Raw genomic sequence first — 17,054 nt, 5'->3', positions numbered from 1 at the left:
AAGCTGGTTCCAGGCAAACCAATGATCCCAACTCCAAAGAGTTGGGGGTTGTTAGAGAGCCCTTTTCCAGAAAGTCTGACACCCGTGTCTTTAGTACAGCAGCTGCGCTAGTTGCTTTTAGCTGACCTACAAGTGCCTGGTATTTAGCCCCTGAATTCTAAGGAAAAATAGGACAGAATAGCAAGTGAAAGGGGTCCAATGGTACTCAACGTTTGGTGATAGGCAATGGTCTCACCGATAGGTGATGGTCTCACCATTTGATGATAGTCTCATCACCTGTTGACAGGCAATAGTCCCATCTGGATCACCAAAATGTGTCCATAATTGGTGGGTTCTTGGTCTCGCTGACTTCAAGAATGAAGCCACGGACCATTGTGGCGAGTGTTAAAGTTCTTAAAGATAGTGTGTCCGGAGTTTGTTCCTTCAGATATTCAGATGTGTCTGGAGTTTCTTCCTTCTGGTGGGTTTGTAGTCTCATTGACTTCAGGAGAGAAGCTGTAGACCTTCGCAGTGAGTGCTATGGCTCATAAAGGTGGTGTGGACCCAAAGAGTGAGCAGCAGCAAGCTTTATTGCGAAGAACAAAAGAACAAAGCTTCCACAGCCTGGAAGGGGACTCGAGAAGATTGACGCTGCTGACTTGGGTGGCCTGCTTTTATTCCCTTATCTGGCCCAACCCACATTCTGCTGATTGGTCCATTTTACAGAGAGCTGATTGGTCCATTTTCACAGAGGGCTGATTGGTGCATTTACAAACCTTTAGCTAGACACAGAGTGCTGATTGGTGCATTTACAATACTTGAGCTAGACAGAAAAGTTCTCCAAGTCCCCACCTGACCAAGAAGCCCAACTGGCTTCACCTCTCAATAGCTCTTGCCACAGGACTTTGCAGCACCTAGCCCAGGCACTCCAGCAGCCCAGAGGGATCTTGTTCCCAATCAAGCCCAGCAGGCGCCAGCCAGCCATGCCAAGTGTGGGGCCTGCCGAGCCCACGCCCACCTGGAATGAGTGCAGGCCCCTGAGTGCCATGTACAGCCCCAGCTCCCACCCACGCCTCTCCCTCCACACCTCCCTGTAACAGAGGGAGCCAGCTCTTGCCTCAGCCAGCCCCAGAGAGGGACCCCCACTGCAGAGCAGTGGGCTGAAGGGCTCCTTGAGCACAGCCAGAGTGGATGCCAAAGCCGAGGAGGCACTGAGAGTGAGTGAGGGCTGCTACCACGTTGTCACCTCTCAATCATAGTACAATGAGACTCTCTCTGCTCCATGCCCAGGCAGATTGCCAGGCAGTCACAGCATCCATTCATGAGCACACATACCTTGTCCAGTAGCCTGAGCCACACCACTCTTCATGGGCATAGATTAAGGTGCAGTGGATCATTCTCTGCAACACACCCAGGCATTCAGAGCAGCCACTTGCCTGGTTCGATGGACTAGATTGCCCCACTCCTCTTTTGCGAGTTCTTGGTGCAGAGGGCCCTCTCCATCCATGCCCAGACAGACTTCCAAGAATTCAGAACACCTGTTCACCTGGATCAGCAGCCTGACCTGCCCCACCCTTCCCATGCAGAGATCTTGGTGCAGGTATCCCCTCTTATCTTACATAAGATATATACAATATATCTTAGTATTATATAGTATATAAGATATATACTATATATAGTATATATATTGCAAACATTTATTGTGTATATATATGCCAACCTCAAAAAGTTAAAAAGATCCCAAATTAACAATCTAACATCACACCTAGATGAACTAGAACAACAAGAACAAACCAACTTCATGACCAGCAGGAAAAAATTATAACTAAAATCAGACTGGAATTGAACAAAATTGAGACCCAAAAATCCATAGAAAGAATCAATGAAATGAACAGTTGCTTTTTTTAAAAGGAAAAATAAGATTTTTAAATGGCTAGCTCAATTAAGAAAAAAAGGGAGATCCAAATAAGCACAATTAGAAATGGCAAAGGTAATGTTAAAAGCAAACCCACGGAGATACAGAAGACCCTCAGAGACTATTACGAACACTTCCATTCACTCAAACTAGAAAACGTGGAGGAAATAGATAAATTCTGGAAACACACAATCTCTCAAGATTGAGTCAGTAAAAAATTGAAAGCCAGAACAGACCAAGATTAAGTTGAATCAGTAATAAAATTGAGTCAATAATAAAAATCTTGGCAACCAAAGATAACCCCAGACCAGATGGACTCAGCCAAATTCTACAAGATGTACAAAAAGGAGCTAGCACAAATCCTACTGAAACTATTCCAAAAACTTGAGGAAGAGGGACTCCTCCCTAACTCAGTCTACAAAGCCAGCGTCACTGTTTACCAAAACCTGGTAAAGACACAATAACAACATCAACAACAAAACCTGCAGGCCAATATCCCCTATTAACATAAATGCAAAAATCCTCAACAAAATACTAGTAAACCAAATCTGAAAACACACCAAAAATGTAATTCACCATGATCAAGTGGATTCATTCTTGGAATGCAAGGTGGTCCAAAATAGGGAAATCAACAAATGTGACTCAACACATTTAATTCACAGAATTAAAAACAAAATCATATGATTATTTCAATAGATGCAGAAAAAGCTGCTGATAAAATTCGACAGGGCTACATGATAAAAATTCTGAAGAAAGTAGGCATTGAAGAAACTTACCTCAAAATAATAAGAGTCATTTATGACAAACTCACAGCTAACATCATGCTAAGTGGGCAAAAACTGAAAACATTCCCCTTGAGAACTGGAACAAGACAAGGAGGTCCACTTTTGCCACTCCTATTCAACATAGTACTGGAAGTGCTAGCCAGAGCAATCAGGCAAGAGAAAGAAATAAAAGGTGTCTAAATAGGAAAAAGAGTCAAACTATCTCTCTTCACAGACAATATGACTCTATACCTGGAAAACTCTAGCGACTCTTCCAAAAGTTTCTGGAACTGACAAACAAACTTCAGTAAAGTTTCAGGACACAAAATCAGTAGCATTTCTATACACCAACAATATTCAAGCTGAGGGCCAACTCAAGAACACAATTATAATTACAACAGCTAAAAATGTATATGTAATACCTAGGAATAAATCTAATAAAGGAGGTTAAAGGTCTGCACAAGGAAAACTACCAAATGCTGCTGTGTGAAATAATAGAGACACGTACAAATGAAAAAATATTTCATGCTCATGGATTGGAAGAATTAATCTCACTAAAATGGGAATACTGCCCAAAGTAATCTACAGATTCAGTGCTATTCCTTTCAAAGTGTCAACATCATTTTTCAGAGAAGTAGAAAAAATATTCTAAAATTTATATCAAACCAAAAAGTAGCCCAAGGAACCAAAGCAATGTAAGCCAAAAGAACAAAGCCAGAGGCATCACATTACCTGTCTTCAAACTATACTGTAAAGTTGTAGTAACCAAAATAGCATGATACCTGTACAAAGGCAGACAAATGGATCAACAGAAACAAATAGCAAATCCAGAAATAAAGTTGCACACCTATAGTTATCTGATCTTCAACAGTCAACAAAAAACAAGCAATGTCAAAAGGACTCCCTATTTGAAAAATATCCACGGAATAGCTGGCTAGCAACATGCAGAAGAATAAAACTCGACCATTACTTTTCACCAATACAAAAATCAACTCAAAATGGATTAAAGACTTAAATATAAGGCCCCTAACTATAAGACTTTGAGAAGAAAACCTAGCAAACTCCATTCTGGGAATTGTCCTTGGGAAAGAATGTATGACTAAGTCCTCAAAAGCAATTGCAACAAAAACAAAAATTGACAAAGGGGACCTAATTAAACTAAAAACTCTGCACAGCAAAAAAAAAAAAAACTATGAACAGAGTAAACTGATAACCTGAAGAATGGGAGAAAATACTCATCAAGTATGTATCCAACAAACGTGTGGTATCTAGAATCTATAAGGAACTAAAACAATTAAGCACTAAAAAGGAAATAACACCATTTTAAAAACTGCCAAAGACATGGACATTTCTCCAAAGGAGGCATATAAGGAGCCAAAAAATTCTATAAAAAATACTCTGCATCACTAATCATTACATAAGTGCAAATCAAAACCACAAGGAGATACTCTCTCACATAAGTCGGAATGGCTATTATAAAATGTCAAAAAAAATGTTGGTAAGGATGTGGAGGAAATAGAATACTTACACACTCTTGGTGGGAATGTAAATTAGTTCAGCAACTGTGGAAAGCAGTTTGGCAATTTTTCAAAGGCCTTAGAATAGAACTACCATTTGACCTAGCAATCCCATTACAGGGTATATACCCAAAGAAAACAAATCCTACCAAAAAGACACATGCACTCGCATGTTCACTGCAGCACTATTCACAATAGCAAAGACAGAGAATCAACCTACATGTCCATCAATGGTGGACTGGATAAAGAAAACGTGATATATATACATCATGGAATACTACATAGACACAAAAAACAATAAAATTTTGTCCTTTGCAGCAACATGGATGCACTATGGAGGCTACTATCCTATGTGAATTAATGCAAGAACTGAAAACAAAGCACTGCATGTTCTCACCTATAAGTGGGAGCTAAACACTGGGTTACTCATGGACATAAAGATGGCAACAGTAGACACTAGAGACCACTAGAGGGAGGAGGGAGAAGGACAAATATTAAAAAAACTAACCATTGAGTACTATGTCCAGTTAACTTTGTGATGGGATAATTTGCACCCCAAACTTCATTATCATGCAATATACCAAGGTAATAAATATGAATATGTACCTTCTGAATCTACAATAAAAGTTGAAAAAATATAGAATTGATGCTGTATTCTCAGTACAAGATAACTGGGGGCATTTGCTGTGTATTCTCTTTACTGGAAATGTTAATTTAATCATTTTGTTGAGGTGGTTTCTATCAGATTTCTCCCTTGCAAAGTTGCTAGTTTATATTTTATAATGATTAATTTTCTTGTGGTGAGGCATGCTGAGATATTATAAATATCCTCTTACTCTTGACTTTACTCGTTTTAAGCATCCATTACTAAATTTTGACTAAATCAATTATTATAATGGCAGTCGGTAAATGATGGTTTCAAATTCCATCATTATTGTACATTTAGTAGTAGCATGTTAATGAAAAGAAGTGATTTATATTATTACCTTTTAAGTATTTATTTATTTTTGTTATTAGTCAACTTGTGGAATCTTGTTTTTATTGAATGAGTTGTAACCTGTTACTATCCTTATTTATTTTGATATTCAATTCACAATGACTCTGGGCCCTGTTGACATTTTACCATACTTCTTTGAGTATTGTCTTACATTTTGACTAAAAATAATTTCAGGATTATCTTGTAATTTCCCCACCCCAGCTCTGGAATCAGCCATTTCTCTAAGAACTCCAGGTTCATTTAAGAGGACAGGCATTTACAACAAAAATCCAGGTTGTATGAGTGCTCATTGCTACTGAGGTGCTATTGCTCATATGTATTTTTAGAGTACAGAAACAATTACCACATTGATGTTGCCAAAGCCAGTCCAAACCCACAGGGTTCACTCTCTCTTCTTAATTTCCATATTTACTTATTCCTTCTCTGATGGAGAAAGCTGTCTTCCATTTCAACAAAGTTTTTACTTATGTCTTCAGTCCTGGAATGTACAGAAAGTGATTTGAGAAGTTAGCATTCAGTTTTAGTATTTTGTGGATTTTATTGACTTTTTTTTTGAATATATGAAGCATTAACATGGTTCTGAAGGTAGGATATGTGCAAATGGTATGTTCAGAGAATTGTTCTTTCCCTTTCCATTTCCTCTACTTTTTACGGTTTCACCCACTCTTTGAAGGTAACCCGTCTCATTATTATCCGGTGTATCCTTTCTGTGTCTCTTTGTTGCCAAACAGTAAATGTATGTGCATTTTATTTTCAATTCTTTTTTACACAGTAAGTAATATATTAAAGATACTCTTCTGTACTTAGCCTTTTTCATTAACAATATGCTATATATAGAGAGAGAGACCTTGGTTCTAAGGCTTATTTCTGTGTCTTTCAATTTCCTTTGATTCAAAGCATGCAGCTTGTCAAAGCACTATATTTTTGGGTCTTGTTCTCTGCACCCTAACAATATTTAAGTGTATATTTAATATGTCACATCTTCTTTTTAGTTAATTTGATATTACTTTATTTATTATTGGGCAATAGTGTGTTGTCCTTTTTTGATAGACATGCCTATTATTAGGATTAATAATTCCTAGTTATAAAATATTAACATTAAAAAATTTAAGAAGCGTTTAAGGAACCAAACATCACCACACTAAAAAGTAATAATTTTTACTTTATTTATATAAATGCACAGTGTACAAGTCTTGTTTTATTATGTGGATAGATTGCTTGGTGGCAAAGTCATTTAGGACCTTGGAAAATATCCTGCATTTGTCCTGAGAGAAGTCAGGAATGTTTGTAGGCTTTTAATTACTGAAGTGACATTATCATTGTTTTAAGATTATGTGGCTGTAATGTGAATAATGGATTAGAAAATGTATAAAACTTAAAGCAAGAAACAGTTAAGACATTGAAATATTATGGTAGCATGTTCAAAGGAAGTGATATTTGTGAGAGAAGTGGAAAGATTCAACACATATTTGGGAGGCAAAATTAACACAATTTAACAGTAGATGAATGTGGACATGATAGAGGAGTCTAGGTTGAAGGTCAGGGTTTTTGCTTAGGTGAATTTCAGGAATAGTTAGAACAATCATGTCAGCGTCAAAAACAATAGAAGAAAAATAAGGCAGAAACTGAGAGAGATAGAAAGGGATGGTAAGTTCATTTTGTTATTTTTTTCCAAAAAATTATTTATTTATTAATTTTCAGAGATAGAGTCTCACTCTGTCACCCAGCCTGAAGTGCTATGATGTCTTGAACTCCTGGACTCAAGCAATCCTCCCACCTCAGCTTCTTGAGGAACTAGGACTACAGGCATGTGCCACCATGTCCAGCTAACTGTGAAATTTTTTGTAAAGATGCAGTCTTGCTACATTGCCCAACATGGTCTTGAACTCCTAACCTTCAGCAATCCTCCTACCTCTGTCCCTCAAAGTGCTAGAATTACTGGCAAGAACTACCACACCTGGCAGGTAAGTTCAATTTTTGAAATACTGAGTTTTAAGTGACTATGGGATCAGAAAGTGGAGGTTCAGTAAATTGTTGGATACATGAATCTGTTTCCCAGAATACTTTTCTTGGCTAAATTTAATGACTTATCTTTAACACAGAGGAGAAAGGATTTTCTTCAACTAATTATGAGAGTACACATAATCACAGTTACTAAAAATGACATCATAGGAGGTCAAATAGATAAACATTGAAAGAAAAGTTTATTTCTTAATACTATTATACATACAGATATATTTGAATGATTCTATTCATTTCTCCAGAATCTCTGGGGTTGTTGGGCTTAGGAAAAAAGCTTCAAACAGTTTGTGGGTAAGTGTAGCTTGAGGCCAGATTTTCTGGTCAACCAACTAGGACAATTTTAGATGTGAAAGTCTCCTTTACTGATGACTTTTTTTTTTTTTAAAGCAAGGGCAATGGGCCACAGGGGTTTCACTAAATAGAAACAATTCTTGATATGCTTTCCCTTGAATCCTTATAAAATAATAATAGATGATAGGAGATGGAATAGGTTAGCACATGTAAACTCACGTGGGATAGCTGTTGAGACTTAATTCAGGGATCTGTGGCAAAACAAAGCTTCTGATCTGTAAACTATAGTGTTTTAAAATCCCAGGTTTACTGAACCCTCGTGAACTTTGAAAACATAATACAGTAATGTATTTGAAGGATTTAATGAGGGAAGTCAAGAGCAATAAAAGATCACAAGACAAGGAGGTCAACCTAGCCAAAGAAAATGGTGATAAATTGTAACCAGGTGTCTTTATTTCCTGATTCCTCAAGTAGTGCACACTCAGCTTTCTCTGTGAGAAAGGATAGCTTGTGAAATTCCATACAGTCTTCATCAACTTTAATACCTTCTTGCAAGATCTCAGAATTATTTGCTTAATCTTAACTACCTCAGAGGCAAATGAGGTTAACTATTTAAAAATTACATATGGAGTGAAAGAAGATCTAATGTTCCTTGTGATTTAGGAAATTCATAAGGATATTTCACTGGTGTCCTAATGTTTGTCTGCTATAACGATTGAAGACAAAGTAGGTTTTATTGTGGCATTGCATATATGTACAGTTCAAAAGCCATGTTCTGAAGCTCTTCTTAATTACATGCAACACACACACTCAAATTCCTGTGAATGTATTTCACACATTATGCCCTCTATGAGTTTCTTCATAAGACCAACTTCTCTTTAATTGTACCCTGCACAATTTCTAATATTCTTTGTATTTTTATTGATATTTATTTTAGATCATATTATTTCACTACATTATATGAAAAACCTTCAGAGAATTCTCTAATCCAAGAGAAGAGACTAAGGGAAAGCCTGAGATACGGACCAGAGAAAGCATATGAGAAGAGGCAGACAAAGGAGAAGAGCATTTTCTGGTGGTAGATCTGGTGAGCAGATTGGCCAGGATAAAGCATGACACAAGCCCTTGTCACCAAATGGGATACAAGGTGGGATTTCTATCTTCCATCCCTGGTCTGGAGAAATGGACAAAATGATAGAAAAAATGCATCACCTCTAAGACATGAATACAGAAGAAGAAAGAATGTTCCTTTCCATGTGACCATTTTCATCGAGTTATTTATTAAAATATTACTAAGATCTAAAGTTACTTTCCTCCAGGCATTTCAATCTTCATACATGGAGCATCAGGAAATATTCTAGGCATTCTGGCCAATGGATTAATAACCACTGATATTTTGAAAGTTACATATCTTTTGGAAAGGATATGTGGCCTTCTGGTGTCTGACAATTCAATGCTAATAAATGACTTGAGCCAGCAATGGATAATTGATTTATTTTTGTAAATGCTTAAATATAATTTCCTTGAATACAAATTATGTATATGTGTCTCTTTTTTATTCCTTCTTTTCAAGAATACTAGAAAATAAAAAACAGAATAAACCAGTTTTCAAAATTAGGTCCTTTTATTTCAAAAGGTTTGCACCCCAATGACATTAAAGAATAAAATAGTCAAGTTATTAAATAGGGATAATCAAAAGAAACAATGAACTATCAAGACATGAAAAGATGTGGCAAACTTAAATACATGCTTTTAAGTGAACGAAACTAATCTGAAAATGTTAAATACTGTATGATTCCAAATACTATATATGACATTCTGGAAAAGGCAAAACTATGGAAACACTAAAAGGCTCAGTGGCTTCTAGGGTTGCAGGGAGGGAGGGGTGGACAGGCAGAGCACAGAGAGTTTTAGGCCAGTGAAAGTATTCTGTATCATACTATACTGGTAGATACATGTGATTATCATGTTTTAAAACTCATAGAATGTACAACATCAAGACTCAACCTTAATGTAAACTAAGAACTTTGGGTGATAATGAGGTATCATTGTGGGTTTATCAGTTGTAACAACTGTATCACTCTGCTGCGGGATATTGATAGTGGGTGAGGATTGCACATATGCGGGGTCAGGGGTACAGGAGAACTCTGTACTTCCTACTCAATTTTGCTGTAAACTTAAAACTATTCTAAAATAAATTATGTTTTTAAAAACGACAAGAAAAAAATTAACAAAGTGAATGCTCAGAGAAGCAATGCATTTTAATAAGATATCCAGAAGAAAAATTCTTGGCCTTGTCCTTACCTTAATGACAAGCAAATTGTTCATTTGAATAAAAGAAGAATTGTTACCTAGACTTCTGGGTATCTTCTGATCGGTAGGTAGAATATTTTAGAGGAAAATTTCAAACAATGTATCATTACAGGCAATAATACAAGGTGTGTTGATTTATATGATGAGCCCTATCTCAAGAATAAAAACTGAGCCAGGAAAAATTATGTTGGAGCTTTAAGTTTGAACTTTAAAAAGAAATATTATTTATTTTCCAGATATCAATAAATAGAAAATGTGTAAGTTTGGTAACTTGTTTGAATTTAATTTTGTGAAGTCTTTTTTCCTTATAGTGGTTAGCAATAAAATAGATTATGATATGTATTTTTAGTGGTAACAAAGAAGAGAAAGAATGGAAGAGAAAGACAATATCCTTATTTCACTTCAAGTTTTGAGAAGGGAAAATTCCAATAAAGTAGAGTGTTTGGTTGTTAAAACTAATGCAAAAATAAAGAAAAATTAGTCCCTTTGGCAAAGTGAAGGAAAAAAAAGGGGGTGATGGTGGGTGCTGGGGTATGGGTTGAAGATCATCCCTGAGGCCATGCATGTGAAAGGCCTTTGTGCTTCTGCAGTAAAAATAATGATGCAATTTCCAAATAGCATTAGCATGTTGTAGATATTTGGAAGAAAAGAGAACGATGCTTGCTTTTCTTGATGAAGATAGTAGAAAAAGAAGAGAGGTGCAACTGAGAACAAATTTTAAAATAGAAGGTTATTATTTAAATAAAAATTATTTCCCATATTCACTATAATTTGTCACTGGTAAGGTGAAATGTAGAATCTAACGTTTCACTACATTTTTTTTTCCAGTTGCATGGAAAATAGAATATATTGGTACTAAACTACATCTCATTAACTTCTTTGCCTCAGCTATTGACACGACAAGTTGTTTTTATCTTGAAACTGTGCTAAAATACACTTGGCCTTGCCAAGTCTCTAAAATGGTTCACTGTTTTCTTGCCAGAACACAAGAAACTAGCAATTTTTAAAATGGGGTAATAATTTATGCTTTAATGACCTACACCTACCTCATTTTGGGTAATATAGTGTTGTTCATTTAAATGTTTTAATGTATTCAAACTTAATTCATTACTAGCAAAAACTACCCAGTTGCCGTTCTTAAGACTGAACTTCATCTGAAACTACCTAACAGGTAGAACAGGGGTATAATTTTGTAATATAAAATGCTCTCCTTCATTGCCCAGCACATCTACCTTGTGTTTGATGAAACGGAACTCTCTAACTTCAGGACTAGGCATTGTTTTTGTTTTCAAGTTTTACTTTATTGGTTGTAGTGGATTAAACAATGCAAATTTTATTATAGTTATCATAATGTGTGCATTTGCTTACTGTAGCAAGTGATAAGATAACTTACTTGCTCGGTGCACATAATTCAGTCCAAACAATAAGGATTAAGGGACATGGCCCAACTATAAAAATAAAAACTTAAAAGATAAGAAACTATTAGGTAGTTGAAGAAGGTGATGACTGTTCATAATGTATCTTTCGATATATCCCACCAAACAACTAGAAGCTATAAGGCAAAACAAAACAAAACAACACCACAAAACAACAACAGCAAAAAACTATACAAAAAATTACTTTAAGCATGACTTGACAAGGAATGACCAAACTCCAGAATAGCTATAAATAAATAAAAAAAAAAAAAAAAAAAAGAAAAACATCAAATTCCAGGGAACAATCTCTCACATGACGCAACACTGCAAGCCTTTGTGGTAAGCAAAGACAGGCCAAGAAAAGCTTAGGGAAAAAGAAAAGATAAAGGGACACTTTGGGGCATGTAATAAAAGAGAAAACCAGGAAAAGGAAATATTTAGGGTCTTATCAGACAAAAGAGAACCAAACATCAGAGACACAAAACCTCTTCCCAGCAACCAAAAAAGAAATAATAAAACCCTCTACAGGATTACCTATTTTAAAGGGATTTGATCTATTGACAAAAGAGAGTGCCATTGCACTAGAAATTCTGTAAAACATCCAAAATATACAACAATGAACCAAAGAAAACTCAGTAAATCTATACAGAATTACTAGAAAAATAACAAAACAAAATTTAACACACTTTAACTGATAAAACTCTCTATCACCCACAGAAAGAAAAGAAAAGAAAAACATGTAGGAGAAAACACCTGTAAGATGACACTTCAAACTGAATTAAATGTCCCCAATCTAACATTTAGGGATATGAAAACAAAACAAAACAAAACCAAAAACCCTTAAATTATAAATTTAAAAACTAAGAGCAGAAAAAGGCAGAAAGAGAGAGAGAGAGAGAGAAATAAAAGAAGATGGATTGAGTTCAATAAATAAAAAAAAACACTGAAAAAATTATCTCAAAAATAAAGAAATACATTATGTCCAAGATATAACTAAATAAAATTGGACATCTGCCAAGACAGTAGATTTTTATCTACTGTGTGCTTTTATCACACACACAAAAAGGGTAACTATGTCAAATGCTCCATATGTTAATTTGCTTGACTATAGTAACTATTTCATTACATATAGCAAAGTATAATTTTGCACACCTTAAATATATACAATTTTTTTAAACTTTACAGTAATAATTTAGGACAAAGAAGGTAACAACTGAGAATGCCAAAATTAAAGAAAAGGGGCAGAAAGAACATGGTAGAAATAAAAGACAAAGAAGGAATAATATTTGCATAATTGGAGCCCCTAAAAACGAAAACAACACATTGGTACAAACCTAATATTTATAATTATATTTAAAAAAGTTTTCAGATATAAAGGACATGAATCAATATATTGACAGGGCCCACTGGGAACCTGGGGAAAATTATCTGAAATATTTAACCCTAAAAATTATACTGGTAAAACTATTAAATTTCAAAGACAATGGAAAAAGAAAAAAAAAAACAAGAATCTTATGAATAAGATAAGTTATAAGAAAAAAAGGTAATTATGTATGCTGCAGAATTTTCAAAACCATAATCCAAAGCCTTTTTCTCCTGTTCTGTATGAGAGTTTTATTTACTTTTGAAAGTTTTCAGGAATACTTGGGAGATAAGTTAAACTTAGTGACCAATAAGTGTGAATTATGAAATTGACTGAAGGACTAAATTTTTTTAATAAAAATGAACACAATGGTAGTGCAATTAATGACAATAGGGGGCAGCTCTCCCACCAGAAAGAGAAAAACACTAATGATGAAGGCCCTGGTCCAATCGACATAAATTCCGTATCAGCAAACTTTGACTTGTTCTGTTTCCCATGTTTTTTCCTGGTCCTCCGACAAGTCCATTGCTCCTAAAATGCAGTAACTGCCTCAGAGCTCTTTATTATCATTGGATCAATTCCCAAATAGTTTTCCAATATTTCATAACCAGGACCATGTAGCTGAGGATCCAGACAATAATAACTATGATGAATTGAAAATAATTCCTAATGTTACAAAAAAAAGAGTTTTAGGGATTTTTTAAATCTGCATTTTATGTAACTTAAATAGTTATATAATGACCTCCTAATTATATTTTTCTTTTGTAGTCATTATCATCTAAATCACAGGGACATCTCCAAGTTTGTGAATTACAGATCAGGAGCAGGGAAGGAATTTGCTTCAGCAATTGGAAGAAAATGTCTCACTAATGTGTAGAAGGTTGCTTTTGGAACTTCTCAAAACACTTCCTTCTGGGGAGAGTGATTATTTTTGTATTTTGAGGGTGAATTTTCTCCAGGGGAAAATAGATAAAGATTCTCACAGGTATAAGTATTATTATTCTTTACTATTAAAATGTTCTATTAGATATTAGTTTCTGTCTTTTAGCATCTCTTGTTCTTATAAGTTGATTTTTCCCTAAGGAACTTTTTTTCAGAGCCTTGAGTACATTAGTTCTAAAATAAAATATGTCAAGTATATTATATATATAAAAGTCAAGTTTTTGACAAACAATACAATATATAATTTTAAATACTCCTTCCTTTCTTTATTCCCTCCTTTCTTTACTTTGTCCATTTTTTTCTTTCCTCCTTGCTTCTTTAACTCTTTACTTTTTTTCCTTTCTTCTTGAATAAAGCAATCCAAGATATATCTGCTAGAGCTGAGCAACACAAGTATTCTCAAAGGTTGAAGGTGGTTGTCAACATTCAAGCAAGTTAGGAAGGCTATCCATTCAAAAATAACCATGCTAAGGTTCTGCCTAGTGTGGTGTGTCAAAGCCCGAGTGATAAAGAGGAACACCTGCTTAAGGTGCGAATGCAGTAGTTATACTGCAAATCATGTGAGAGCTAAAGAGAGCTGAAGTAAGCACCCAAAGTAGGTAGCAGTGGAGTGGACAGGAGATTGTTTACATGCAGAGGAGATTAATCAAATAAAAAATATTAAAAATAATTGGAGTCCGATTTTTTTGGTTCCAGCTTAGGGTGCAGGAGACCACACAGTGGTCCTCTGTACCAGCAAGGGCCACCCAGGGGCCCTAGCCCCTCAATGACACCCACAAGTTTACTGTTAAAGCCAAGAAAATCAAATATGTAAAGGGAGAAAACAAAAATAAACCCCATAGATCAGAACTGAAGGTATCAGTGTAAACCCTTGGTTTTTAATATTATAGAAGAAAATATGCAACTTTTATTTATCTATAATAATTTTTTTATTTTTTATATTTATTTGACATATAATATTGAAAACCATGAATTAATACTAATACTGCCCATGTTGATGTATGTATGCATGTGTGTGTATCCATCTAGATGTACATATATCCAATTATTGCACTCATAATATGCACTCATATATACATAAATGCATACATGCATGTATGTTCTGCACAGACAGAACCTGGGTGCAACCACATTCTAAGGTTTCATTAATTTTAATTTTTTTAAATTAAAACATCATATTTATGCTTTTCATAGGGTACATGTGATATTTTGTTATGTGCATAGAAGGTATAATGATCAAGTCAGGGTATTTAGGGTATCTATTATCTTGAGTATTTGTCATTTTTATGTTTTGGGAAGAACATATCAAATCCTCTCTTCTAACTATTTTGAAATATATAATACATAGTCAACTACAGTCACTCTAATCTGCTACAGAACATCGGAACTTATGTCTTGTATATAACTCTATGTCTGGACCCATTAAACAATCTCTGCTCATCTTCTTTTGCACCACACATGCACTTTCCCGAGATTCTGGCATCTCTTATTCCACTCTCTACCTCCATAAGCACAAATATTTAGCTTTCATAGATGAATGAAAGCATGCAATATTTTTCTATCTCTTCCCGGCTTATTTCATTTAAAATATTCCTGAAAATAATATGGTTTTGTTCTTTTTAAATGGCTGAATAGTATTTCATTGTGTGTGTATACATATCACATTTTCTTTATCTATTTATCCACTGATGGACACTTAGGTTGATTCCATATCTTGGCTATTGTGAAGAATGCTGCAATATACAGTAGGGTGCAGGTATTCCTTTGATGTACTGTTTTTCTTTTATTTCGAAAATACCCAGTAGCGGGACTGATGGCTTGTATAGTAGTTTTACTTTTCGTTTTTTAAAAGAAATCTTTATACTGTTTTTCATAATAGCTGTACTAACTTAAATTTCTACCAAGAGTATATGCGTTCTTTTTTTTTTTATTTTTTATTTTTTATTTATTTATTTATTTTTTGAGACAAGAGTCTTGCTCTGTCACCCAGGCTGGGGTGCAGTGGCCGGATCTCAGCTCACTGCAAACTCTGCCTCCCAGGTTTACACCATTCTCCTGCCTCAGCCTCCCGAGTAGCTGGGACTACAGGCGCCCGCCACCTCGCCCGGCTAGCTTTTTGTATTTTTTAGTAGAGACGGGGTTTCACCGTGTTAGCCAGGATGGTCTCGATCTTCTGATGTGATCCTCCCGTCTCGGCCTCCCAAAGTGCTGGGATTATAGGCTTGAGCCACCGCGCCCGGCTATGAGTTCTTTTTTTATCTATATCCTCACCAGTATCTACTAGTTTTTATCTTTTTCGTAATACTCATTCTAACAAAATAAAATAATAGAGTAAGATGATAACTCATTGTGGTTCTGATTTGCATTTCCCTAACGATTAGTGGTATTGCGCATTTTTTCCCATATATCTGTTGGCCATTTGAATGTCTTTGGAAAAATATCTATTTGGGTTATTTACTCAGTTTTTAATGGGATTATTTGTATTTTATTTTTGAGTCAATTTGGTTCCTTGTATACTCTGGATATTAGTTCATTGTTGGACGAATAGTTTGCAAATATTTTCTCCCTTTCAACAGGTGTCTCTTTATTGTGTGGATTGTTTCCTTCACTGTGCAGGTCATTTTTAGTTTAATATAGTCCCATTTTTATATTTTTGTTCTTGTTATCTGTGTGTTTGAGGTCTTAGCTCTAAAATCTTTGCCCAGACCAATGTGTTTTCTATGTTTTCTTCTCTCAGTTTTATACATTTGAGTATACATAAATTTACATTTGAGTCTTTAACCTATCTTGAGTTGAAATTTGTATATTGTGGCAGATAGGGGTCCAGTTTGATTCATCTACATATGAATATTCAATTTTCCCAGCACCATTTATTGAAGAAGGATTATTTCCCCAAGCATATGTTGATTATTTCTCCCAATGTATGTTTTTGACACATTTGTCAAAACTCAGTTGCCTGTAAATATGTGGATTTATTTCTATGTTGTACATTTCTTTCCATTAGTCTACATGTCTTCTTTTTTTTTGGTGCCGATACCACGCGGTTTGGATACTACAGTTTTGTAATATATTATGGAATTCGCTTGTATGATGCCTTCAAGTTTGCTATTTTTACTCAGGACTGCTTTGGCTATTCAGGCTCTTTTACCATTTTCACATATATTTTAGAATGATTTTTTTTTCTATTTCAATAAAATATGACATTGGTATTTTGATAGAGTTTGCATTGAATCATTAGATTGTTCTGCATGGTATGGTCATTTTAACAATATTAATTCTTCTGATTCATGAACATGGGATGTCTTTCCAGTTTTCTGTGCCCTCTTCAATTTTCTTCTACAGTGTTTTACAATTTTCTTTGTAGAGGTCTTCCAAATCTTTGGTTAAATGTATTCCTAGACTTTTTAATTGCTTTGTAGCTATCGTAAATGAGATTGCCTTCTTTTTTTTTTTTTTATTATACTTTAAGTTCTAGGGTACACGTGCATAACGTGCAGGTTTGTTACATATGTATACTTGTGCCATGTTGGTGTGCT

Source organism: Colobus angolensis, unplaced genomic scaffold (assembly GCF_000951035.1).
Source record: "Colobus angolensis palliatus isolate OR3802 unplaced genomic scaffold, Cang.pa_1.0 Scaffold16, whole genome shotgun sequence".
Lineage (NCBI taxonomy): Eukaryota > Metazoa > Chordata > Mammalia > Primates > Cercopithecidae > Colobus > Colobus angolensis.
This window is presented reverse-complemented; position numbering follows the sequence as displayed.